Below are 25,745 nucleotides of genomic sequence, written 5' to 3' on the forward strand. Positions count from 1 at the left end.
TCATCACTGCTACACTTCCACTAGATGAACCGCCATCACTAAAGTAAGATCATGAATCATGAGTCTGTTCAGAAAGTATCAGGACTGATTGTGAATCTCTAATCAGAGTTCATGGTGTCACTCCATCTATCATGAAGCCTCATGTGTGTCTGAAATCATCAAATGGAGAAGAAACAGGCTGTTAAAGATGGAGACATATTAGAGCTTGTTCACGTTTCATGATCTTGTGTGGAGATTCATAACCAGTCCAGATACTTTTAGAACAGACCTTGAATATGAAAACATGCTTGACTGTGTAGAACATGCAAAATACCTTTTATATTTTCATTGTTGACACTTTCTATTGACTTTGGCTCTAATATTCAATAAACTCAGATTATTTGAAGAGATTTTCACTGAAGATTGAAGTCTGAAGCTGCAGGTTTTTCTGTGAATCATGATGATTGATCTGCATATGAAGAACAGAAGCATCATTTTGAGAAACTCCACAACATCATCCATGATCAAAGAGGTCAAAGGTCACCTCAGAGGTCACAGCTCATCAAATATATTTCTTTAAACAGTGTTATATCAGAAAGCATTTAGTCAAATCTGAATGAGTGAGTGTTGAGAAGAGCTGAGGATCTTCTAATATCAGTGTGTTGAAGTGTTGTTTCTCTCTCTCTGCTGGAGTGTGTGTTCACTCGAGTGGAATAGAGGTTTTTGTACGAGCGTTTCATTAGATTGTATCACTGTGGTGGACTTTCGGTGGAGGAACTAAACTGGTGATCGGTAAGTCTGTCTATTTAATCACCTAATAAAAAAATACAATTTATATTTCAGAAAGTGTTTTACAGTGGAAACAAGAACAACATTTATTAATAATAATGATTATTAGATATTGTGGTGATACTTAAAGCCTTTATGTATAATGCATTATAAAGGTATCAAAAGTGTATGTTATAATGTCATGTATGTTTTCATAAATAACTGTAACCAAAGTTAAAATGTTTTATACTATTTGCTAATTCCTTGTTACATCTAGAATTGGTTGTTTGTCATGAGTTTTAGTGTATTATATATTTTTTGGAGGTGTAACAATGAATAGATAATATTATAATGTGTTAAAACCTTGGTTACAATTATTGATTAGATTGTACATGCATTATAATGTGTAAAACAATATATAATTAATGCCTTAAAAATACTTTTGCAATATGTATAAAGGCTTTAATTAAAGTGTTACTGATATTTTTGTACAATTATTTAATCTAAAACAATGATATTTGTAACGGTCACCAGCTGGAGTGCCCTTGAGAGCCACCAGAGGGCACTCCACATAAGACTATCATTATTCACTCACAACTACATTTCCCATAATTCACTGCCCGGACTCATCATCCCTGATTATCACATTCACCTGTCTCTCATTATATTGTTTAGTTCACCCCATATAAGCCTGGTTCACCTCATCATTCCCGGCGAAGTCTTGTTTAGTGTCACACTGCAACTCTGAGCGTTTTTCCTGGTTTTCTTGTTTCTTGGTTTTCGGATTTCTTGCCTGTTCCTTGGATTACTCTCTTGCCTCTGACCCCTGCCTGTCTTGTTTTGTTTTTGTTTGTTTGTTTGGACTGCCTACCTGTGTTTTGACCCACTGCCTGTTTATTGGATTACGTGTCTGGATTGCCTCTTAATAAAAGCTGCATTTGGATCTACCTTCGAGTCTCGGAGCAGTTCATGACAGAAGACTTCGCCGTACCAAGATCCAGCAGCAATGACCACCATGAATCCAGCAGCAAAGATTATGTGTCTCCGTTAGGGAGACCGGCCCATAGAGGAGTACGTGAGAGACTTTATTGAGCTGGCACCTTTGGCATTTTTCGATGAAGTATGCCTAATGATATTTTTCCGTGGAGGACTATCCGAGCCGATCAGCTCCCTTATGCCACTTCATCACCCTGGCTGGAATCTTCAAAAGTATATAATCCAGGCTCTTTTGCTGGCTGAGTCACTTCACGCCAGTCCAGCCGAGCCTGCACTTCACGCCAGTCCAGCCGAGCCTGCACTTCACGCCAGTCCAGCCGAGCCCGCACTTCACGCCAAATCTGCCGAAACCAAGGCAGTATGCGTCATGCCCGCCGCCCCTGAGACAGCAAGCGACATGCATGCCAAGCTAGAGCCTTCACCGCTGGTCCCGTCCAGCACAGAGCCCTCTTCACTGCTGGTCCTGTCCAGCACAGAGTCCTCTTCACTGCTGGTCCTGTCCAGCTCAGAGCCCTCTTCATCGCTGGTCCCGTCCAGCTCAAAGCCCTCTTCATCGCTGGTCCTAACCAGCTCAGAGTCCTCTTCGCCGCTGGTCCTACCCAGCTCAAAGCCCTCGCCGCCGCTGGTCCCGTCAAGCTCACAGCGCGCTGATCCTGATCCAGAGACTGAGCTTCACGTCACTTCTGCCGATCCAGAGCCTGAGCTTCACGTCACTTCTGCCGACCCAGAGACTGAGCTTCACGTCACTTCTGCCGATCCAGAGACTGAGCTTCACGTCACTTCTGCCGATCGAGAGACTGAGCTTCACGTCACGTCAGCCGATCCAGAGACTGAGTTTCACGTCACGTCCGCCCGTCAAGAGTCTCGTCCCGCCGAGACTGAATCTGATCCTGATACTGAGCCTGAATCTGTTCCTCTTCCTCTTCCCGCGCCTGTGTCTTCGGACAAGATGGCCGACTCCACGCCTGTGTCTTCGGACAAGATGGCCGACTCCACGCCTGTTTCTCCGGACAAGATGGCCGCCTCCGAGCCAGTGTCGCCGTACAAGATGGCCGCCGCCGAGCCAGTGTCTCCGAACAAGATGGCCGCCGCCGAGCCAGTGTCTCCTTACAAGATGGCCGCCGCCGAGCCAGTGTCTTCGTACAAGATGGCCGCCGCCGAACCAGTGTCTCAGGACAAGATGGTCTCCGCCGAACCAGTGTCCCAGGACAAGATGGTCTCCGCCGAGCCAGTGTCTCCAGACGAGATGACCACCGCCACGTCGCTTGAGCCCTCAGCAGAGATGGCCGCCGACACGGTGTCTGTTCCTGTTCCTGAGCCTGTGCCTGTTCCTGTTCCTGTTCCTGAGCCTGTGCCTGTTCCTGTTCCTGAGCCGGTGTCGGTTCCTGTTCCTGAGCCGGTGTCGGTTCCTGTTCCTGAGCCGGTGTCGGTTCCTGTTCCTGAGCCGGTGTCGGTTCCTGTTCCTGAGCCGGTGTCGGTTCCTGTTCCTGAGCCGGTTCCTGTTCCTGAGCCGGTTCCTGTTCCTGAGCCGGTGTCTGTTCCTGTTCCTGAGCCGGTGTCTGTTCCTGTTCCTGGGTCGCCTCCGCCCTGGCCGCCTGAAGGGTCGTCTCCTCCCTGGTCTCCTGAAGGGTCGTCTCCTCTCTGGCCGCCTGAAGGGTCGTCTCCTCTCTGGCCGCCTGAAGGGTCGTCTCCTCCCTGGTCGGCTGCACTGCCTGATCCGCCTCGGTCGCCTGCACAGCCTGATCCGCCATGGTCGCCTGCACAGCCTGATCCGCCATGGTCGCCTGCACAGCCTGATCCGCCATGGTCGCCTGCACAGCCTGATCCGCCATGGTCGCCTGCACAGCCTGATCCGCCATGGTCGCCTGCACAGCCTGATCCGCCATGGTCGCCTGCACAGCCTGATTCGCCATGGTCGCCTGCACAGCCTGATCCGCCCTGGCCTCCCGTCTTGCTGCAGTCTCCAGGTCGTTATCCGCTCCACGGTTCTGGCCCTCCATCCCGCCCCCGAGTCCGCCTCCGCTCCACCTCCCTCCTGGACAGTTTTAGGAGCGTCTGGAATCCGCTCCTTAAAGGGGGGGCTATGTAACGGTCACCAGCTGGAGTGCCCTTGAGAGCCACCAGAGGGCACTCCACATAAGACTATCATTATTCACTCACAACTACATTTCCCATAATTCACTGCCCGGACTCATCATCCCTGATTATCACATTCACCTGTGTCTCATTATATTGTTTAGTTCACCCCATATAAGCCCGGTTCACCTCATCATTCCCGGCAAAGTCTTGTTTAGTGTCACACTGCAACTCTGAGCGTTTTTCCTGGTTTTCTTGTTTCTTGGTTTTCGGATTTCTTGCCTGTTCCTTGGATTACTCTCTTGCCTCTGACCCCTGCCTGTCTTGTTTTGTTTTTGTTTGTTTGGACTGCCTACCTGTGTTTTGACCCACTGCCTGTTTATTGGATTACGTGTCTGGATTGCCTCTTAATAAAAGCTGCATTTGGATCTACCTTCAAGTCTCGGAGCAGTTCATGACAGATATTATTATAAGAATAGCATTATTCCTTTAAAAAAAAATATATATATATATATAAATTAAATAAAATTCTAAACATATTTCCACACTGTGTCTCACTATGAGTTTAATCAGTTTATTACAGGCTTGTTTTTCCTTCATTTATTTCTACACTGAGTTCATATTTAGTTCATCTTTTATTGTAGAAATCATACATGGAAAAAGAGATTTGACATCAGAATGTAAATGTTGCTACTTTCTGTAGTTCAGTCAATGATACTGAATCTCTTTTGCTCATGTTGTGCTTATAATTCAGTGTTTTGTTCATTCTGTATGATTCAACTGTTTTAACTCTGTTTGAAATTGAGTTACATTTTCAGTTCAGGTGAATATCTAAAAAATTAATATATTTATGTTCAGAGTGAATAATTGCTGGAATTAAAGCAGTCAGATCGGCCTGATAATAGATAATATGTGTTATAACTGCTGTTACACTTGATTAGATCATACATGCATTTTAATGTATATAGCAGTGCATAATTAATGTATTAAACATACTTTTATAACGCAATATGTATGAAAGCTTTAAATAAAGTGTTGTGTGTGTGTGTTGTGTTTGTCTCCTGCAGCTGGTCCCACAGTGAAGCCCTCAGTGTCTCTGCTGCCGCCCTCTTCTCTGCAGATCTCTGGAGACTCAGCCGCACTGCTCTGCCTGCTCAGCTCTTACTCTCCACAGGGGGCGCTGGTGAGCTGGACACTGGACGGGTCAGAGGTCACCGAGGGGGTTCTGACCAGCGCAGAGAGCCAGCAGGACGGCGGCTACAGCCGCAGTAGCGTCCTGACCCTCAGCAAAGCACGCTGGGAAGAGGGAGAGCTGTACGTCTGCAGAGTAACACATGATGGAGCTCCTCATGAGGTCTCGTTCCACAAGAGCTCTGAGTGCTGATGTTTCTCTCCTGAAGATGAGCCGTATCTGAGTGTCCTGTGTCAGGCAGGATTCACATGAGTCTAGTGATGCAGCTGTAGTGATTTACAACTCAATACTGAAACTGAGTGTGTGTGTGTGTGTGTGTGTGTGTGTGTGTGATCTTTCAATCTGCTGTGTTTGCTGCAACATTCAATAAAGCTTCTCAACAAGTTCACTTTGTGTCTGACAACATCATTCAACTAACAGATGAAGATGCAGGTGCTTTTCAGAAGGTTGATGTAGCAGTAAATGTCAAATAAAGCTCTTGGGGTTTGAACATGGTCTCTGGAGACAGAGCTGCTCTATTCTGAGAGGATCACAATCACTCCACCCTGACAATGCAAATGTGTTTTCAGTCTCACTCTCTGATTGGTTACATGATCTGGACTGGAACACTTTCACTTCTGCTTTAGTGAAGCAGCGCAGACAAACTGATCATTTAGAGGAGATTAAAAAGTTTAGGATATAAAAATATCATAAAAGAAATAATTGTTATATAATCATTACATTTATAGACAATGGTGTAAATGTATATGAAAATGTTATGAAAATCATAACTAATACATGATCACAAATGAAGAATCAGTGTGTTGTTAATAAATGTTAATATCATAGTGTATTTGTTCATAGTTCATACATGTTTATATTAAAGTGTATTTGTTAATTTTATAATAAAAACCCTTGGTTGAGTTTGTGTTTCACTGCCAGTTTCTGCCCAGCCGACTCTCAGCCAGATCTGTCTTACAGTGCCTGGGCCAGACCTGGGCCATATCAGTCAATAAGAGTCACTTTACAGGGTGTGGGCCACATCTGGGCCAGAGGAAGCTCTGTGTGTCCATGTTCAGTGTGTTGGGCCAGTTTTGGGCCGGGGACCCAGCCAGAAGTGGAGGTGGGCCAGGCAAATTTGATATATATCTTAAAAGCTTCGATGATATAATTGACATTCTATAAAAGTGCTGGAAAGGAAAAGCAATTAAAAAGCTAAAAAAAAAAAAACTTTACCCATAGTTAGTATTTTGTCTTTGTTTCTAATAAAAATACATAATCTGAACATTTTAGCAAAGGGCAATTATTTATATTGTCAATACTTTCCTGAAGATATGTTGGCCTTGATTATCTCTAAGCTATGGGTGAAAACACTTAGTAGCTTTGGTTTGAAATGTAAAAATCAAAGTGCACTATTTTCCAACAGTTGGGTTTCTGATGATACTGTAAATCACTTCATAAAAAGGGCTGTTTGATATAAAGGCAAGGCAGGTTTATTTTGTACTCATCTTCAGTGCACCGGTGCTGTCCTCAATGTCATCGAAAGCGCCTATACTACTCTTGAGCCCATATGTAGCGTCCTCTGTCAAGTCACCGAAACCTGTAGAGGAATTGCAAGGAAAAACAGAAAGAAAAAGATGACGCATCATCACACAGCAGTCAAAGCCCCCCAAAACATGACAATTCCAAATATCTACAAATATTCTACAGTGCTGCATTAGTAACATCAAAATAACCTTTTAATCATTATCTTTACTTGTCAAAAGAAAATGATCCTTCATGTAAATGATTCTAAGATATCATACAAGTGACTATAAAAATTTGTGTGGAGAGCTTGTGAAATTGTGATAGACAAGCATTTCATTTGTGATTACTACAGCAGAATAACATGGTGCTGATATCATATGACAAAAAGTGATTAACACAGCGGTCAACTTCATATATATACATATACCCATATACCCATTCTCTAATTTCTAGGTGAAGGTGAGCTTTCAGGGTTTCCAGGTCCCAAAGTGGATCTATATAGCTTTAGAAGTCTAAAAAGCATGGGCGTAGGTTTAGGGGGGGACGCTAGGTACTAGTCCCAATCAATATTTTGAGATGACAAATTTGTCCCCACCAATATTTAGCAAGCTCCTTTGAACTGCTATTTGGATCTTTGCGCTGCTATTTGGATCGATTCCAACGGCCAAAACAACGACAGTACAAGAAACGCCGTAATTTGATTTGGTGGCGGTGTATCTGACAGGCTACACGCGCGGGCCGGGACTACTTTTGTGCTTGCACTGGCAGCGAACGGGTGGTGTGTGTGTGTGTGTGTGTGTGTGTGTGTGCGCGCGCGCGCGCGCGTCGACGACGCCGACGGTAAGCGTGGAGCCGCCATAGCCGCAATACCGCGAAGCATGCAGCACATGGAAAAAAGGGTAACTAAACTAAAAAAAATTCATAAAAATAATTACACTGCCTAAGTAGCTTCTCTGCAGGGACAGCGCCAGAGAATTTTTAACGCATGTGCTGAGTGGGTGCTAGATCATTGACGTGGAGCTGCGCAAAACTTGGCCACTAAATATTTAATATTCAGTTATGTTAATGATCACAATTAAAGTTTTAATTTTATTAAATTGAACAAGCGCAACATTCAGTATTCAATCAAATAGACCTATTCTAAAAGATGTAGGCTATTATTAATAATAATATGTTATTTCAACACAATATCTCGTTATTTCGAAATAATATGTGTGCGTGCATCTGTAAATCCGGTGACGCGTGTATTGATTTTTATTAATAAACAAGTGTTTTCTCTAAAAGTGTCGACTCGGCTGCAAAGATGAAGTTGACTATCGCCATCTCCGTGTGAACGCGCCTAAAGAGAGAAATGGTAAATTACGCCGACGGTAAGTTACCAGGGCTGTCTCTCTGCCACATACAAAGGCCAGAGTAAAACATTTTAATATTCCGTTTTTTGCCACTTTTTGTACTTTGTAGATAGATCAGCTATGCCACCCAAGAAGAAGAAAGGGGACATACGAAGCTTTTTCATAAAGCAGAGTGTAAGTAGGCAAAATAACTAGCCACACAAATAAACTAGCAGTAGTAGTGACTGACCAGGCTTTCAAATGCAGATTCTACTGTGGAAAATAGTATTGATTGGTGATAGTATGTGTTACCATGTTGTTACAGTTAAACCTAGCAGCAGCAATCTTTCAACTAAGGTTAAGAGTATTGATTAGGCTGTGCAGCACTGATAGACTCATAGAAGTCACGCTATCATGATAGAATGCTACGTTAGCAAGTCACTGAATGTTAATTAGCTGACCTTAACTTAGAATCTTGCAGTCAACATAAACAGTGGATCTGAGACATTTTTCGTTTCTACATTCTATTTATGTAATGTATTTGTGAGTGAGTGTAGCTAGAGGGGGAGGGGGATGTCCCCACCAAAGCTGAGGCCAAACCTATGCCCTTGCTAAAAAGACAAGATAATTATTATTAGTGTATGAACCATTATTTTATATTTGTTCTCTGATCACCTGATATTCATAATACAGGTTATTATGTTCAATACTGTTCAGCTTGTGTAAAACAAGTAACATTTGTTTCTTGGAAATTGAAACAGTTCTCTTTCTATGTATTTCAATCTATTGGTAATTATATGCCAATATTAAATCAATTTGATGCTTTGAAGGCATAATTATTGCATTGCCAATGAATAATAGATCAAAAGATACAACTACTACTGGTCTTCTATCCAAATATAGAGATAAACTTGGATGGCGCTGGTAATGGCGACACACAGCAGCAGTGTGTGAGAGTGGTGTGTAGTCCATTAACCTGTATTGTCTGTCTACGTTATCGTTTTTATTAAACCCTGGGTCTCTAAATCAGTAAAAAGCATAATTAATAAGAGGAACATTAGTTTTAATCAGGGGGATATGATACAGTACAGGGTACTATCTAAACAGTTGAAGAGGGAACTCAAGCTTGCCAAGCGCATATATAAAGACAAAGTAGAAAACTAGCTGCATACTGGAAATTCACGTCCTGCATGGGAGGGCGTGAAAACCATAATGGGGTTGCAATCCAAACCGCTTTGTATTACTCAGAATGGAAAAACAGAACTGGACTTTTCCAATGAACTGAACGGTTTTTATAAGCGTTTTAATGTCCATGATTTTAGTGAGGAGATGTCTGTTTTTAAAAATGTTGATTTAACTCCTGTGAATAATATTGTGCCCATTGATAAATTCATGGTCTTGAAACTCTTTTGTGGTGTAAAAGAATGTCCAGGTCCCGACGGGATCGGGGGTCGTGTTCTGAAGAACTGTGCTGTCCAGCTGGCAGACATCTTCTGCTTTATTTTTCAGTTGTCTTTACAGCTGTATATGGTCCCCTGTCTTTGGAAGGACTCAATAATTGTTCCTGTGCCTAAGATTCAAACTCCTAAGACCCTCAATTAGTGATGGGAAGTCCGGTTCTTTTCCGCGAACCGGTTCTTTCGGACAGTTCGTTTCAATGAACCGGTTCAAAAAAACGGTTCACCAGTTCTTTTACGTCATCACGTAATGACGTCAATTCTATCATCCCGGCGGATAAAAATACATTCAAATAAAGGCATTTGTAATCATAACTTCAGTTAAATAATAGTACTCATCATCATAGTCATCTTGGATAGGTTTCTTACATTTACATTTTGAAAATGAACCCTGTAGGCCTAAGGCGATGCGCAAACGCGGATGTTTTACATGTCTTGAAGTGAATAAACTGGTCTTCATCATTTTTATTTTATTTGTAATTAAATAAACTTACATTTCGCCGAATTCGGCCCCTCATTCAAGTCCTTGGTTCACCCGTGCTCATGTATCAGCACAGCACATAGACAGTAGCCTATAAACAGCATCAGTTGTTGGCCAAAAGAAAGTTCGGTTCAGAGACGGTGCGATCACGCATGTGCAGTCTCTCCAGTCGTCGGTTCTGTATCGAACGCCTCCGAAAGAAACAGTTCTCGGTTCTATGCTGGTGATCCGAGAACTGCTGCAACAACCAGTTCTTGACTCGAGAACCGTAGCATTTGCCTGTGTGTGAGCTGAGAACTACTGAAACCTTACTAGGCTATAGCCTTCAGTCGACAAAACTAAAAACTCGATGCATGTCTTCAGTATGTTTAATACGTTATGTTTTGATTAACACATTATAAACATTTACTTTGCACCCTTTAAAACCTTGGCAAGAGTTTACGTCAAAAATGAATATAAACTTACTTAGAAATGAAATGATCTGTTCCAGAAAATAATGTTTTAGTAGGCTATAATAATAAATGTTTAGTTTTACAATCCATGGATGAATGAATGCATTCATTGTGTTTCCAATCTTTAACAGTCAGCACATTATAAACCAGTTCACCAGACCGAGCCAGTAATCAGAGATGAGCTCCTGTCCACTCTCTCCCATACACTCAAAGAGGCGTCTCATCTCAGAGGGACATCTCTCTTCTTCACTGCACTGGCACTGGGTCCTAGTTAATACAACAATAATGAAGACATTACTTGTGTTGGTAAATTCACTCCAACCCTGTAATGACATCATTACTGTAGGTCTGTATTAGTTTATCCTTATTATTCATTATAATATAATAATAGTAATAACAATTGAGACTATTTAGAAAAAAAAAACCTGTCTAATTAACAAACAAACAAAATAAAACACCCAGATAAGCAAGATAACTGAAAATCAAACTACTCAATTGATTAATATTGTACCTTTTAACTGTGTAACCACTTTAGCCCCACCAGTATCAGCTCCATCAACAAGTTATTGATGCGTTGACCAGTGTCTCCTCTTGGCACTCGAGAGCTCGAGGAGCTTTGGGCTGTGCTTGTCCAGCTGTGACATAAACGTCCAGGGGAACCGCAGTACATCTCCAGAACTCCTCGTTCACCTGTAAGACAGCGAATGTTTGACTGTTATTTAAGGGGGTTTAAAGATTAGCAACATTTGAACTTTATGCAAAGCAAAAAAGTGAATCTACTATCTCGTGTCCAAGTCACAATTTCCAAAGAATTCTCAGAAGTGAGTAGTGTCAGGAAAAACTGAATGATAAGTCACTTAACTGGAATGGTTAGAAGAGGGCAGGCCATCTTTCCTTAAATTCTGCCACACCAGGAGACTTGGCAACACTTCCTTCAGTGGCACATTAATCTCCAGCCGATGATAATCACTCAGCTAGCTGTGGCTTCGTGTGTGTCCGTGCGTCTGTGTGTCCGTGAGTCCACTGCCAAACTATGTCGAAGCCAAGACAATGCTTTTGAAGAAGTTACAAACACCTCTGAAACATTGAACTATCACACAAAGACAGCATTATTTATTCAACGCACACACACACGTAGATTTATACAGTGTGTGGCTCAAGTTAACGATCTGTTTGAGATAGAGAACATTCGAAGTTGGCGGTCGCAAAAGTTTGTTGAAAACAGAGCGATACTTCTGCAGATTGCGCAACACAAACACGTTAAAGGAACCGTATGTAAGAAATGTATTTCAATTAATCATAAAATGGCCCTGATATGTCACTAGACATTAAGAAATCATGTTCATTTCAAATACTTATATCACTGACAACAGTAGTCCGGCCAGGATATTGTCATTTAAAAGTGAAGTTGTAGCCCTCAACTGATGTTGATGTTGTCATGTTGTGTTTTGGCCTGATGCGCCACCCTCCACCTATCTACCAATCACGAAGTCAGTAGTGTTTCGGCATCCGGGTTGCCTGCTCTGCTCTAGTTACCACAGCTGCAGCTACAAACGTTCCTGCTGGATCCTGCAGCCTATCTGGCAACCTCAGGTCAGGGGGAGGGGGAGGGGATACACCGCTCTACAGTCATTTGAAAGTGATTGCAGTACCAGTTTTGGCCACAATCTTACATACGGTTCCTTTAATTAGGGTAAAATCTAACTTTTAACAATACAAAGAGTTACTTACATGAGGTACGTGAAGTATAAATTATCCGGCTCTGGAAAACCCTGTTGGAATAAACTTCTGGAAGCTGGAACAGACGAGAAAAATGTCCGCATTGTAAAGAAATTTAATCCCAGGGCCATTTAACTATAAAATTCTGCAATCTTTGTTAACAGGCTTTCATTCTGTTGGCGAGGCTTCAAATCAAAGGCTTTTTACCAGATGGTGCCATTTTTTCAGGTTTGGCCTATAAAGCAAATACTCACTTTATTCCTGTTTTCTGCTTCGGCATATTATTGAGCCAATTGGATAAATTATGCAGTGATAATTGTGTGGGTGTGTTGGTATGGATGTCAGAGTGAGGTTTGTATGTGTGTAATAAGTGTGTAAGTGTGTGTGTGTGCTTGTAATATTTGAGAGAGAAAAACTCTACTGCAAATCATAAATCCAGGACTGCGCCCGAACTAACTCTCACTGAAAGCAGATTTTTGAGATATCAACCTCACATTTGGGAAACAACTTGTTTAGATTTATGGCTTTGAATTTCTACCAGTTTTAGAGTTCAACATGTTCTAAAATCAAATCCACAAATAAGTGGACTCCACCCACCATCTACTTAAGCCAGTCAGATAACTGCCACATTGCGCTGACCAATCGTAGCACGTTCTCGCTACAACCAATCACATTTGGCTTTATACTTTGGGCGGGAACAGATTCAATTTGCAGCCCTGAAAGAAACTGTATTATGGGCGCTTCATTCAAACTGAGCTGAAGTGCGGTTTGTGTGGTTAAAACACCCCGTTTACAAAAGATTATTTGAGTTTAAGGCTTTATTTTTCCATCAGGATAAATTGGATGAATAAATCGAAAGTAGTGCTGTACAATAAATCAAATTGTGAGATGGTCTGTGAATATTAAAGTGAAAATACTGCATATAAATATATAATCTGTGTGTTTCAGTGTGTCTCCTCCTCCATCTTCTTCCTCCTCCATCTTCTTCCTCCTCCTACCTCCTCTTTTGACACCCTTCGTCCTCCATCTCCTCCAACACCTCCTTCCTCCTCTTTCTACACCCTTCTTCCTCCTCCATCTTCTTCCTCCAGCCTCCCTCCTCTTTCCTGTGTTGACATCCTTCCTCTATCTTCATTCATCCCGCCTGCCTCCTCCTTCCTCCTCTCTCTACACTCTTCTTCCTCCTCCATCTTTTATCTGTATTTGGGAAGTGGGAAAAAATAGATATCATGAAAATATTTCCCAGAGAGCAACATGTCAACATTGATTCCAAAGACCATAATGGACTTTTTTTATTATTACTCTAAATATAGTAAAACTGATTTATTTAGTTCTTGATTTGTCATTGTTAACATGCTTGTAAAGGTGTAGCACAGAACTGTACTCAGAGAAACTGCTGCGTATGACATGTGTTTAAAATGATCTACATTCATGATTCTCCAGACAAAACCTAGTGTCTTATCAGCCTGACAAACATAAACACAAATATTTCACAATTAATAAATATGTACAATTAATCACTAAATGGTTCAATAACATTATTCTGAAAGTAAAATCTTCTATGTAGAGTTTATGAGTTTGTTACCAGCACAAGCTGTTGTAAATCCTGCCCACTTCTTTGCATTGTCAGCACATGCTTCAGTGCTCTGAGAGTGTTTATAGTGCTGTGAGTTTAACACTTCATGACTGAGAGCAGAACACAATCTTCATCATCACACAAGACTAAACTACAGCAATGAACACAATCAACATCTTCATCTGGACTCTCTGTCTGTGCATTGAAGGTAAATGTTTCAAGAATATTATTAAATTGATATTGTTAAATTGAATATTATAATATCATCAACAGTGAATGTTACACAGCCATGCTGCTTTTCTAACTCACTATTTCTATCAGGTTTCAGTGGACAGGTGACTGTGACTCAGACTCCTTCTGTAAAAACGGTTCAAACTGGTGAATCAGTCTCTATAAACTGCAAAACAAACACAGCAGTGTATAATGGCTGTTAGGGCTGCTCGATTATGGAAAAAATCATAATCACGATTATTTTGGTCAGTATTGAAATCACGATTATGTAACACGATTATTTCACATGACTTTGGGAACGTGTTGCATTTATTAAAAAGACACGGTAACACTTTACAATAATGTTAATTCGTTAACATTAGTTAATGTATTAACTAACATGAACTAACAATGAGAAATACATTTGTTACAGTATTTATTAATCTTTTTTAATGTTAGTTAATAAAAATACAGCTGTTCATTGTTTGTTTATGTTAAGTTTACAGTGCATTAACTAATGTTAACAAATACAACCTTTCATTTTAATAACGTATTAGTAAGTGGTGAAATTAATATTAACTAAGATTAGTAAATACTGTAGAAGTATTGTTCATTATTGTTAACTAATGCTAATTAATTAACCTTATTGTAAAGTGTTACCAAAGACACCTTTCAACAATTCTTAAAAAATCGAAATTTGAACATTGATTGTACTTTTTGAACTATTAATAAATATAGTATTTTAATATATTCCCGCAGGTCTACCACTTATAGCCTAATGCGGGAAATTCCCCCGCAAACATTGATTCACTTTAGCATGTAGATTGTATGAGTAGCCTAAATGAATCCACACAGATTATAAAATCAAATCAATAATTTTAAAACTTTCTCCAAGACGCAATTTCACAAACCGCGTGAGTGTTCAGCGGTGCTGCGTCTCCTCTCTCTCTCTGTCTCTCAAAATGCGCTGGACAAGGCAAGCGTCGAAACTACACTCTCGCGTTCAGGAGTCGGGACATGATGGAATTGTCACTTGTACAATCGGGCCAGCATTGCATCGTAACTAAAGTTGATCATTTTTACTTCGTTTTAAGTTTTATCAGTTTAAACATTCAAGCTGAGAGAGTTTATGGCATCGGGAGGGGCGGATGTGCGCGTGCGCGCGTCATTCAGAACACAAGACAAAATAAGAGCGTTCTTTCAAAACAGAACATGGCAAAATAATCGTTTTTTACTCGATTATACTATTTTGGTGATCGTTGGGAGCAAAAATCGAAATCGAAATCGAAATTCAATTAATTGCACAGCCCTAATGGCTGTCCAGGTTCATATACTTGTATGGCCTGGTACTCACAGAAACCTGGAGAAGCTCCTAAACTCCTCATATATTGGGCAACAACCCTTAATACTGGAACTCCATCTAGATTCAGTGGCAGTGGATCTGGCAGTGATTTTACTCTGACCATCAGTGGAGTCCAGACTGAAGATACAGGAGATTATTACTGTCAGAGTGCACACTATCCAGGCAGCACTAGATGGTTCACACAGTGATAAAGAGTCGTACAAAAACCTCTGTCAGTCAGACGTCACAGTGACTGCACTGATACAGCTGAGAGAAACTGCAGCTGCTGATGGAGGATCACAAACTACACAATATCAAACCTTTCACACACTTTATTCAATGTGATATGAATTAATTATTATGATATAAGTAAACATGGAACATACAATCGAATATCTCTTACTAAACTGGACTAAAATGTGTAGAAAATGTGGTAACACTTCACAATACTGTTTCTTTCTTCATTACTAATAAGGAATTACTGAAGAACTAATGGGTAATTCTTCATTAACCCTCTGGGGACCAAGCTGTTTTTGGGGCCCTTGAGATGTTCTGACATGCTCTGACATTTGTGCTTTTTTCAGTTATTTATAAACATGTTAATGGCAAAGGTGTAAATTCACTCTATATAGCACAAACAGGCCTACCATAATATGCGAGCAACATGTATGTAGATGTTTGTATTTTTAAGAGAATAATGTTTATGCGTGGTTATTTAAAAAAATAAAAATGAAAGTTGCTGAAATAAGACCACAAAACTCATACAAAATATGTGCCCACAAGACTTTTGACTAATGGATGTTGTCCCTTTCAGTTCTAGCTTCAAAATTATGTGAAAATAGTCTTGCTTTATCGTTCACAAAAAAAAATGCATTGATTTAAATGGTGTAAAACAGGTTTTGCTTGGAAAGCCAATATGCGAGGGGGAGGAGTAGTTTACACCTTAGTCCCACCCACTCTGCATAATGACTCTGCATAATTAGCCATTCATTCAGGTGTGACACTGACTGAGCCACAATGCAAAGACAAAATATATATTTTGAAGAAGACTTATATTGACCATTTAAGATTTTGCTTACATCTATCTTGTAAATATGTTTTGCTATTTTATTAAAAAGGTTACAATTACAACAATAATTACAATTTCAGCAATATTTCTGCAAAAAAGTACTCTTTCTTTGTAAAAAAAAAAAAAAAAAGATTATAGGCCTACATTTTATCATATGTATTCATTAGTTTGAATATAGCCAACATTGGAACATCTTAGTCTATGACTTTATTTTTGACAAAATAGTATTTTATATATATTCAGAAAAGCTTATTTGATGTGACAGTATATTCTACAGTAAAAACTGTACCCAAATCTAGTCAACAAAATGTTGTCTTTCATACTTCGCCTGACTGTAACGCAGTAACTGTAACTGTAAAAGCAGTTTATTCTTTCACACACAGACGCGCGATTCATATTTAGGCTAAACACTCTTTACAAATAGACGTGCGATTCATATTATAGAAACGCGATTCATCTTTTTGTTTACATAAGCCTACAACGTTATTCCATAACGTTATTCCACATTAACACTTGAGAAAGGATAACTTAGCCTACCTCACTCCTCAGCGGGATCTGCTCCTCATATCAGCACGGAAAATTTTCTCCATAAGGTAGGCTATATTATGCCTCTTTGTTTACAGCTGATGTGGGGGCGTTTCACAGACTGAAATGGTTCTCAGAATTTGCGTTTGAATAGCATGCGCTCTCCGGGGAGTGGTCACATTACTTTTGAATGGCTCGTAATGAGCTCGACTGGAGTCGCTCTCTTTTTATACAGATTACAGAAGCTGATAATATTTGTTTTTTATATAAATTACTTCATTTAAAAGCTGCGATCTCAAGCTTTATGCCCGTGGGTCTGTTTGCCTGTTTGACTGAATTTTCGCGGAGTTATAGATAATTTTCGAACGCGTTTCAAATGGGAGTTTACTGACAGAGAGAAGGCAGAAATAGCATCATGTTAGTTTTTCTTTATTTGTCAAAAAGCAAAACACTTTATTTGTATTGTGAGTATACAGAAAAAAAATAGAAACTGAACAGGATCGATTGATGTATTACACGAAAATGAAAGATCAAAATTAACAGAGCATTTTGTGTTTATTTTTCATTGCTAAAAAAAAAAACGAGCAAAACGCGTGGGCGCGTTTTTGGTCCCCAGAGGGTTAATTACTTCTTCACTACTGTTAACTACTAAGGAAGATGTGTTAACTAATCTGTATGTAATAAAATGTTATGATTGTGTTAAGTATCAGTTAGTTAATCAATAACGTCTCGGGTTATGACTATAACCCTTGTTCCCTGAGAAGGGAACGAGACACTGCGTCGTTGAAAACGACTCTTTGGGGACGCTCCCTTAGCGTGCGCCTCTGAAGTATGAATGAAACTAATCCAATCCTGATTGGTGTTGCGTCATGACGTAACATGTGACGGCATAACCGGATGCATAAAAGTGACGCTGGCACACACACACATTAGCCTCGCGATGAAGCAAGCCGCTCTCAGGCATTGAGGGGCGTGGCAGGACGACGCAGTGTCTCGTTCCCTTCTCAGGGAACAAGGGTTATAGTCATAACCCGAGACGTTCCCTTTCGAGGGAACTCGCACTGCGTCGTTGAAAACGACTCTTTGGGGAACGAATGCCCACTAGGCCACGCACCGAGAAAAGGCCTGCCCTAGAGTGAAACTGAACTCAGGCACCCATCTAGGACGAGAGCACATGTGCGCCAGGCATACTAGGGAGGTGCAGACTATAAAACCTGATAAAAGTGTGTGGGGTAGCCCAACCGGCTTGCCTCACAGATCTCCTGGAGGGGCACTCCCAAGAGGAGGGCTCTAGAGGACACCATGCCTCTAGTAGAATGAGCCCTTACAGCCAAAGGTGAAGGCAAATTGCGCACCTTGTAGGCCTACTTATGGTTTGTTTAGCCGGGAGCCCCTCATTAGGTGACCCGAAACACACTACAGTAAGTCCGACCTCCTCCAAGAAGAGGACCTCTCAAGGTAATACTCGGAACTCTGACTGGCAGAGCAAGGAACCTCTTCTCTTCTGCCGACACATGTGGTGGAGGATGAAATGCTTGCAGGACCATGGACCTAGCCATGTTAAATTGCACTTAAGGCACATAGCTGGGTCTCGGATGCAGGATGGCCTTAACTCCGCCGGGGCAAACCCCAAGCAAGCTGGCGTTAATGCCAGGGCTTGGAGGTCTCCCAGTCTCTTTATAAGAAGCAGCTAAGAGAAAGGCTATCTAGAACGTGAGGTCCTAGGCAAAGCCGACTGAAGGGATTCGAAGGGAGCCAGGGATAGCCCTTCGAGAACCACCGCCAGGTACCAGGAAGGAACCCTGGACCTGACTGTCAGTCTCATCCTCTATGTACCAAGGAGAAATAGTATGACCAGATGGTGCCTCCCCAAAGGCCCAATATTCAGTGGTGCATGGAACGCCGCAATGGCATCCATGTGCACCATCCATGTGGACGGGGAGAGATTCGCAGAGAACGATCTTGAAGAAAATCCAGAACTGAAGCCACTGGGCAGTTAACTGGGCCTAACTCATGTTCTCTATACCAAGTGGAAGAACATTCCACTTAAGGCCATATAATCTCCTAGTAGACGGAACCCCAGAGATAAGTATGGTTCCGTGCACCCCAAATGATAGAACAGCATTTAGGTACTGAGCCCCCTCAGAGGCCAGACCCACAATTTCCACAGCTCTGGGCGAGGATGGAATATACTGCCCTCCGCCTGATACAACAGATCCCTCCTCAGAGGAATCTGCCATGGCGGAGCTATCAGGAGTGAAATTAAGTCCGAAAACCATACTTGGGCCAGCCAAAACGGGGCTACCAGAAGAAGACTGATGCCCGCCTGACGGACCCTCTCCAGGACTCCCGGGAGCAGAGCGATCGGGGGGGGGAAAGCGTACAGGCGAAGCCTCGGCCAGGCCTGTACCATGGCATCCAACCCCAGCGGGGCTGGATGAGTGAGGGAGAACCAAAGTGGACAGTGGGACGTCCCTCAAGACGCAAACAGCTCCACTTCCATTGGTCCAAACCTCTGCCATATCAGCTCCACCACCTCTGGATGGAGTCTCTATTCCCCGGGCCTCAGCCCCTGCCTTGACAGGATGTCTGCTCCCTGATTCTGAACCCCCGGGACATATATTGCTCTTATAGATAATATTTTCCCTTGGGACCATAAAATAATCTGATGCGCCAATCTGGATAGAGGGCGCGATCTGAGTCCCCCTTGTCGGTTCAGATACGCTACCACTGATGTATTGTCCGAACGTATCAAGACGTGGTAACCTTTGATGTCTGGGAGGAAACTCCTCAGAGCCCTGAACACAGCCAACATTTCTAGGCAATTTATATGCCAAGAATGATGAAGGTCCTGCCACAGACCCCTGGCAAAGCGCCGATAACCGCGCCCCAGCCAGTGAGGGAAGCGTCTGTTGAAATGGTTTTCCGGCGACATGACGCCCCTAATACTGGCCCTTGGGACAAGAACCAAGATTTCTTCCATATTAATAAGGAACGAAGGCATCTGCGCGTAACCTTTATTATACGGAACGGATTCCCCTTGGGGGAAAAACCCCTTGGCTTTGAGCCACCACTGAAGGGGCCTCATGTGAAGAAGGCCCAAAGGAATTATGTTGGATGCCGCTGCCATGAGGCCCAGCAGTCTTTAAAATTGCTTTACAGTGATGGCCTGGCCTAGCTTTATCCCTGACACCATGGTCAGGATGGATTTCGATACGTGCGGGAGACATACGTGCCTGCATCGTAACCGAATTCCATACTATGCCCAGAAAAGTAGTTTTCTGAGCTGGTTCTAACACACTTTTCCTAGTGTTGAGTCTCAACCCCAATTTCTGAATGTGGCCAAGAACGACATCTCGATGCCGAATTGCCATTTCTCGAGACTGGGCCAATATGAGCCAGTCATCGATATAATTCAGAATACGGATGCCCTGAAGCCTCAGTGGAGCCAGAGCTGCATCCATACACTTAGTGAACGTGCGGGGAGAGAGTGCTAGGCCGCACGGAAGAACCCGATATTGGTACGCTTTGCCCCCGAAAGCAAACCTCAGGAACCTCCTGTGACATGGAAGGATGGAGACATAAAAATAGGCGTCTTTTAGATCTATCGTGACAAACCAATCCTCGGATCTGATTTGATTCACGATGATGGGAACAGTGAGCATCTTGAACCTGAATCTCCTCAGAGAAAACTATTCAACTGCCTCAAATCTAAAATCGGCCTCAGCCCGCCATCCTCCTTTGGAACTATAAAGTACCGGCTGTAAAACCCGGACTCTTTCTCTGGTAGGGGAACAATTTATATGGCCCCTTTGACCAGTAGAGTTCTGTACCTCTTGTTCCATAACCCGAGCCTGTTCTGGAACCACTGCAGTCAGTACCACCCCAGCAAACTTGGGAGGTCGGTGACCGAACTGCAGTCTTTACCCATATTTTATAATATTCAGGACCCATATAGATATATTCGGAAGGCGTTGCCATTCTTCTACAAAATCTACTAAGGGAACCAGCCCCTCGAGACTGACCTCGGGTGTTTTTCGAGCACTATTCTCGACCTCCTGAAGCGGAGGACCGGCAGGAAAAAGTCGAGAAAGATTTTGTGACCATAGACGGTGCCCTATTGCAAGCTTTTGGGGTGAACGCCACGGTGTGCGTTCGCTGGAAATCATTGTGGCCCGAAGCGCACTTTACGGCGGGATACAGATATCGATTTCCTGAGGGCTCCCCCAGAGGGGAGACTCTTTGGGTTTCGTTCTCGACACCCTGAAGCGGAGGACCGGCAGGGAATAAATCGAAAACAGTTCCGATTGGAGAACGCGAACACTGGCCGCAAGCCTTTTGGGCGCCTTTTACAGCGTGCATTCGCTGAAAACCGATGTGTCCCAAAGCGCACTTGAAGCTGGATACAAACATCGATTTCCTGAGGGCTCCGCGGAGGAGCGATTCTCGCTCATACCTCCACGGGGGGGGGACAGCCATCTTCGTCTCGTTTTCGATACCCTGAAGCGGAGGACCGGCAGGGAAAAATCTTAAACGATTTTTGATATTCGCTGCTCATCATTTTAATTCTTCAGAATTAAATGCAGCCAAAAACACTCGATAAGTGAAACACGGTCTGGATGGTAGGTTGAATTAAAATATCTAACTTCCTAAAGTCAGATAATATATTCCATCATTTCAATTCCATCATATTAATTCATAGAATTGAATGCAGCCATAATCACCAGACAATACTGTTTTAATATTTATTTATACGGTCTCGTAATCTACACGCTGCCTCGGCAAACGCGAGATTCGAGCCGTTACAATATATTTGGCTTTCATCCCTCGAGAAGAAAGTCATCAGGTGCGAGATTGAAACATCCGACAGCGCACGGATTGCACTCGCGCCGATATATTTCTCAATGAAGTGAACACTGCCAGCACCCTCAGGAGCTGATTGTGAATGCCTCGCACCCAAACAGTATTATTTCACAGATCGCGTGTGTCCCTTTTATTGCAGACTCGTAATCTAAGCGCTGCCTCAACAAACGCGAGATTCGAGTCGTTCACAATATATTTGGCTTTCATCTCTTCGAAAAGAAAGTCAACGGGCTCGAGGCTGAAACACCCGAAACGCACGGCTGTGTGCGTCGAGATATTTCTTAAAAACCACAGCCAGCACCCTCAGGAGCTGACAGTGCATGCCTCGCACCCACACAGAATCTTTATTGCAGAGTAGCCGTCATCTACGCGCTGCCTCGACAAACGCGAGATCCGAGCTATAGATTCTGTATTGCAATGTAGTGGGACAACTTTTTATTTTTATTTTGGGTTACAACAACACCGGCGAGTGTGACTCATGTTCCTCGTCCCCGATGCTGAGCACATCCACTTCCTCAGAAGCAGATAGCTCGAGCATCGGGCACTCGTCACGGGCAGAAGAAGCCACATCGCGGGCTTCTGCGTCGTGAGCGAGCGTTATAGAATCTGCGGATGATGAACATGAAAGTGCCTCGGCAGTCTCGTTCTCATCCGCGAGATCCTTCTGCGATCCCCACGATCCAAGCCACCGCGCCGCCTCAACGGACGCGGGACCCGAACCGCAGGGATCGCGAGCCAAGTGGGAGCGCAGCACTCTACAGTACTTTCACAGTGTTCACAGGCAGCCCCCTCGAGAACTGCCTGTGCGTGCTGCGCTCCTAACAGTGTACACACAACTGATGCGTGTCTCCACCCGTGAGAAATATAGGGCAGGGGTACACACACTTAGTGTATCTTTCACTCGCCATAATATAGAGGATTTCACTTACAAACAACATCAAATAAGACAGACAGTTTCACAGAGAGCGCTTGCTGAAGAGCGAAAGCTAATGTGTGTGTGTGCCAGCGTCACTTTTATGCATCCGGTTATGCCGTCACATGTTACGTCATGACGCAACACCAATCAGGATTGGATTAGTTTCATTCATACTTCAGAGGCGCACGCTAAGGGAGCGTCCCCAAAGAGTGTTTTCAACGACGCAGTGCGAGTTCCCTCGAAAGGGAACTAATGAATTCTGTCATACCTCCTGAAGAACTACTATTAATTATCTACTAATTAAGGTTCAAGAAAAATAACTAAGTAACTAATGAACAGTCATACAAACTACATTGAGTTGTGCCCTTCCTTATTTACTAATGTTATTACAGTTTTTCTCGATTGCTTAAACACATTTCTTGAAACTCTGCCTCGTATTCTCAAAACTGTAAACACAAATCCATCACGTCTCACTCAGTTCCCAAACATCATATTTTCAGGTCAAAATGAAGCTCTACACTCAAAACCATTCACTCTTGCTGAAAAACCAAACTTTGCCCTCAGACTGGACACACAAGCCCTCACAAACACACACACACTACAACATAGTCTCACACACTGGTGCAATACATTCAAAACAACATTTCCAAAACTGGTAAGTTATGTTGCTTGTGGTTCCCCCCCTCACAAACCTTTTCACATGATGAAAACAAAAGACACAACCAATGGATACATTGGCACATTTTTATTACAGTTTTTCTCAATTGTTTACACACAAATACTGGTACTTGAGACACAATGACCACAACATGTAACTCATTCACCAACCCCCTGAACCAGTTCTGCTGAACTACGAGCACAATTTCTGCTTTACACTCAAACTGCAGTTCTAAAACACACTTTTTTCAAAACACTTCACACAATTCTCTGCTTTTGGCACAATTTTCATGCAGAAAAAATCTCTTGTTTCCACAAGGAACACACTGCCATTCAAATATGCACACTGACTCATCACATGGGCAAACACCCGTCACACAGCTTTACAATCAGCAATCAGAGCTTTAGCATGAAAGGGCAACAGGTCAGCTCTTCAATGGAGCAATGGATGCCAACATTGGATTTTTTTTTTTTTTTTTTTTTTACTGTAACTGTATACAGTCAATTCTTCTGTTGTTTTGTATGTAGACCACTGTATGTACAACTTTGTGTTGGTTGGGATGTGCACTGTGTACATTGTTTTTGTGGGAAAAATAAAATATATTTGTTACCGTGTATTTGTGTGTTCTGAGTATAAAAACAATATTCTCAAATATTTTACAACACACGTATGTATGTACTGTCTGTCGTGAGTGAAACACTGAACAAAGCATCCCGTCTTTGGTCTGGGTCAGGCCAGAGGATCTCGTCCACATCACAGGCTATATTGGCCCAGGCAGTTACAGTAGAGAGCAGACTGAAGCACATCTACTGTACCTGTTCTTCTCCATGAAGGTTCTTATGATCAAGGCGACGGTGACGCGACTCAAGTTTGGCTGAACTCGTTGCCCAGCCTCCCTCATAGTCAAACCGTGGACAAAGACATGGACAACTAGAGTGGCACGAATTATATCCGAGACTTGCCCTTCACCTTCACCTTCATCCTCCTCCTCCTCCACTCCAGTGTCCTCATCCTCTTCCTTCCCCTCATCCTCCAGTCCCATCTACTCTTCCTCCTCCACTCCAGTGTCCTCATCCTCTTCCTTCCCTCATCCTCCAGTCCCATCTACTCTTCCTCCTCCTCCTCCACTCCAGTGTCCTCATCCTCTTCCTTCCCCTCATCCTCCAGTCCCATCTACTCTTCCTCCTCCTCCTCCACTCCAGTGTCCTCATCCTCTTCCTTCCCCTCATCCTCCAGTCCCATCTACTCTTCCTCCTCCTCCTCCACTCCAGTGTCCTCATCCTCTTCCTTCCCCTCATCCTCCAGTCCCATCTACTCTTCCTCCTCCTCCTCCTCCACTCCAGTGTCCTCAACCTCTTCCTTCCCCTCATCCTCCAGTCCCATCTACTCTTCCTCCTCCTCCTCCTCCTCCACTCCAGTGTCCTCAACCTCTTCCTTCACCTCATCCTCCAGTCCCATCTACTCTTCCTCCTCCTCCTCCACTCCAGTGTCCTCAACCTCTTCCTTCACCTCATCCTCCAGTCCCATCTACTCTTCCTCCTCCTTCTCCTCCTCCTCTTCCTTCACCTCTTCCTCCAGTCCCATATACTCTTCCTCCTCCTTCTCCTCCTCCTCTTCCTTCACCTCTTCCTCCAGTCCCATCTACTCTTCCTCCTCCTTCTCCTCCTCTTCCTTCACCTCTTCCTCCAGTCCCATCTACTCTTCCTCCTTCTCCTCCTCCTCTTCCTTCACCTCTTCCTCCAGTCCCATCTACTCTTCCTCCTCCTTCTCCTCCTCCTCTTCCTTCACCTCTTCCTCCAGTCCCATCTACTCTTCCTCCTCCTCTTCCTTCACCTCTTCCTCCAGTCCCATGTACTCTTCCTCCTCCTCCTCCTCCTCCTCCTCCTCCTCCTCCTCCACTCCAGTGTCCTCATCCTCTTCCTTCCCCTCATCCTCCAGTCCCATCTACTCTTCCTCCTCCTCTTCCTTCACCTCTTCCTCCAGTCCCATGTACTCTTCCTCCTCCTCCTCCTCCTCCACTCCAGTGTCCTCATCCTCTTCCTTCACCTCTTCCTCCAGTCCATCTACTCTTCCTCCTCCTTCTCCTCCTCCTCTTCCTTCACCTCTTCCTCCAGTCCCATCTACTCTTCCTCCTCCTCTTCCTTCACCTCTTCCTCCAGTCCCATGTACTCTTCCTCCTCCTCCTCCTCCTCCTCCTCCTCTCACTCCAGTGTCCTCATCCTCTTCCTTCCCCTCATCCTCCAGTCCCATCTACTCTTCCTCCTCCTCCTCCTCACTCCACTGTCCTCAACCTCTTCCTTCACTCATCCTCCAGTCCCATCTACTCTTCCTCCTCCTTCTCCTCCTCCTCCTTCACCTCTTCCTCCAGTCCCCATCTACTCTTCCTCCTCCTTCTCTTCCTTCACCTCTTCCTCCAGTCCCATCTACTCTTCCTCCTCCTTCTCCTCCTCCTCTTCCTTCACCTCTTCCTCCAGTCCCATCTACTCTTCCTCCTCCTTCTCCTCTTCCTTCACCTCTTCCTCCAGTCCCATGTACTCTTCCTCCTCCTCCTCCACTCCAGTGTCCTCATCCTCTTCCTTCCCCTCATCCTCCAGTCCCATCTACTCTTCCTCCTCCTCCTCCACTCCAG

General features: G+C 43.4%; 4 long non-coding RNA genes across 5 annotated transcripts; 2 read left to right on the forward strand and 2 right to left on the reverse strand.

Moving 5' to 3' along the window:
* The first annotated feature begins 28 nt into the window (after positions 1-28).
* Positions 29-5,399, forward strand: LOC309490582. Of its 2 annotated transcripts, XR_014202710.1 has the most exons (3): positions 29-43; positions 387-771; positions 4,887-5,399. It is a non-coding gene; the product is annotated as an uncharacterized lncRNA (long non-coding RNA). The 2 variants fall into 2 exon arrangements; XR_014202711.1 differs by lacking the exon at positions 29-43 and having other exon boundaries at positions 191-771.
* A 4,969-nt stretch (positions 5,400-10,368) lies between these two features.
* LOC309490595 lies at positions 10,369-11,238 on the reverse strand. Its single transcript, XR_014202739.1, has 3 exons — positions 11,101-11,238; positions 10,750-10,928; positions 10,369-10,505 (listed from the first exon to the last, which is right to left on the reverse strand). It is a non-coding gene; the product is annotated as an uncharacterized lncRNA (long non-coding RNA).
* A 2,388-nt stretch (positions 11,239-13,626) lies between these two features.
* Positions 13,627-15,466, forward strand: LOC309490378. The gene is made up of 3 exons (XR_014202675.1): positions 13,627-13,741; positions 13,855-13,951; positions 15,051-15,466. It is a non-coding gene; the product is annotated as an uncharacterized lncRNA (long non-coding RNA).
* A 4,652-nt stretch (positions 15,467-20,118) lies between these two features.
* On the reverse strand, positions 20,119-22,415 carry LOC309490037. The gene is made up of 2 exons (XR_014202584.1): positions 22,307-22,415; positions 20,119-21,773 (listed from the first exon to the last, which is right to left on the reverse strand). It is a non-coding gene; the product is annotated as an uncharacterized lncRNA (long non-coding RNA).
* Positions 22,416-25,745: the final 3,330 nt, after the last annotated feature.

Source organism: Leuciscus leuciscus, assembly GCF_965113295.1.
Source record: "Leuciscus leuciscus genome assembly, chromosome: 25".
Classification (NCBI taxonomy): Eukaryota; Metazoa; Chordata; class Actinopteri; order Cypriniformes; family Leuciscidae; genus Leuciscus; species Leuciscus leuciscus.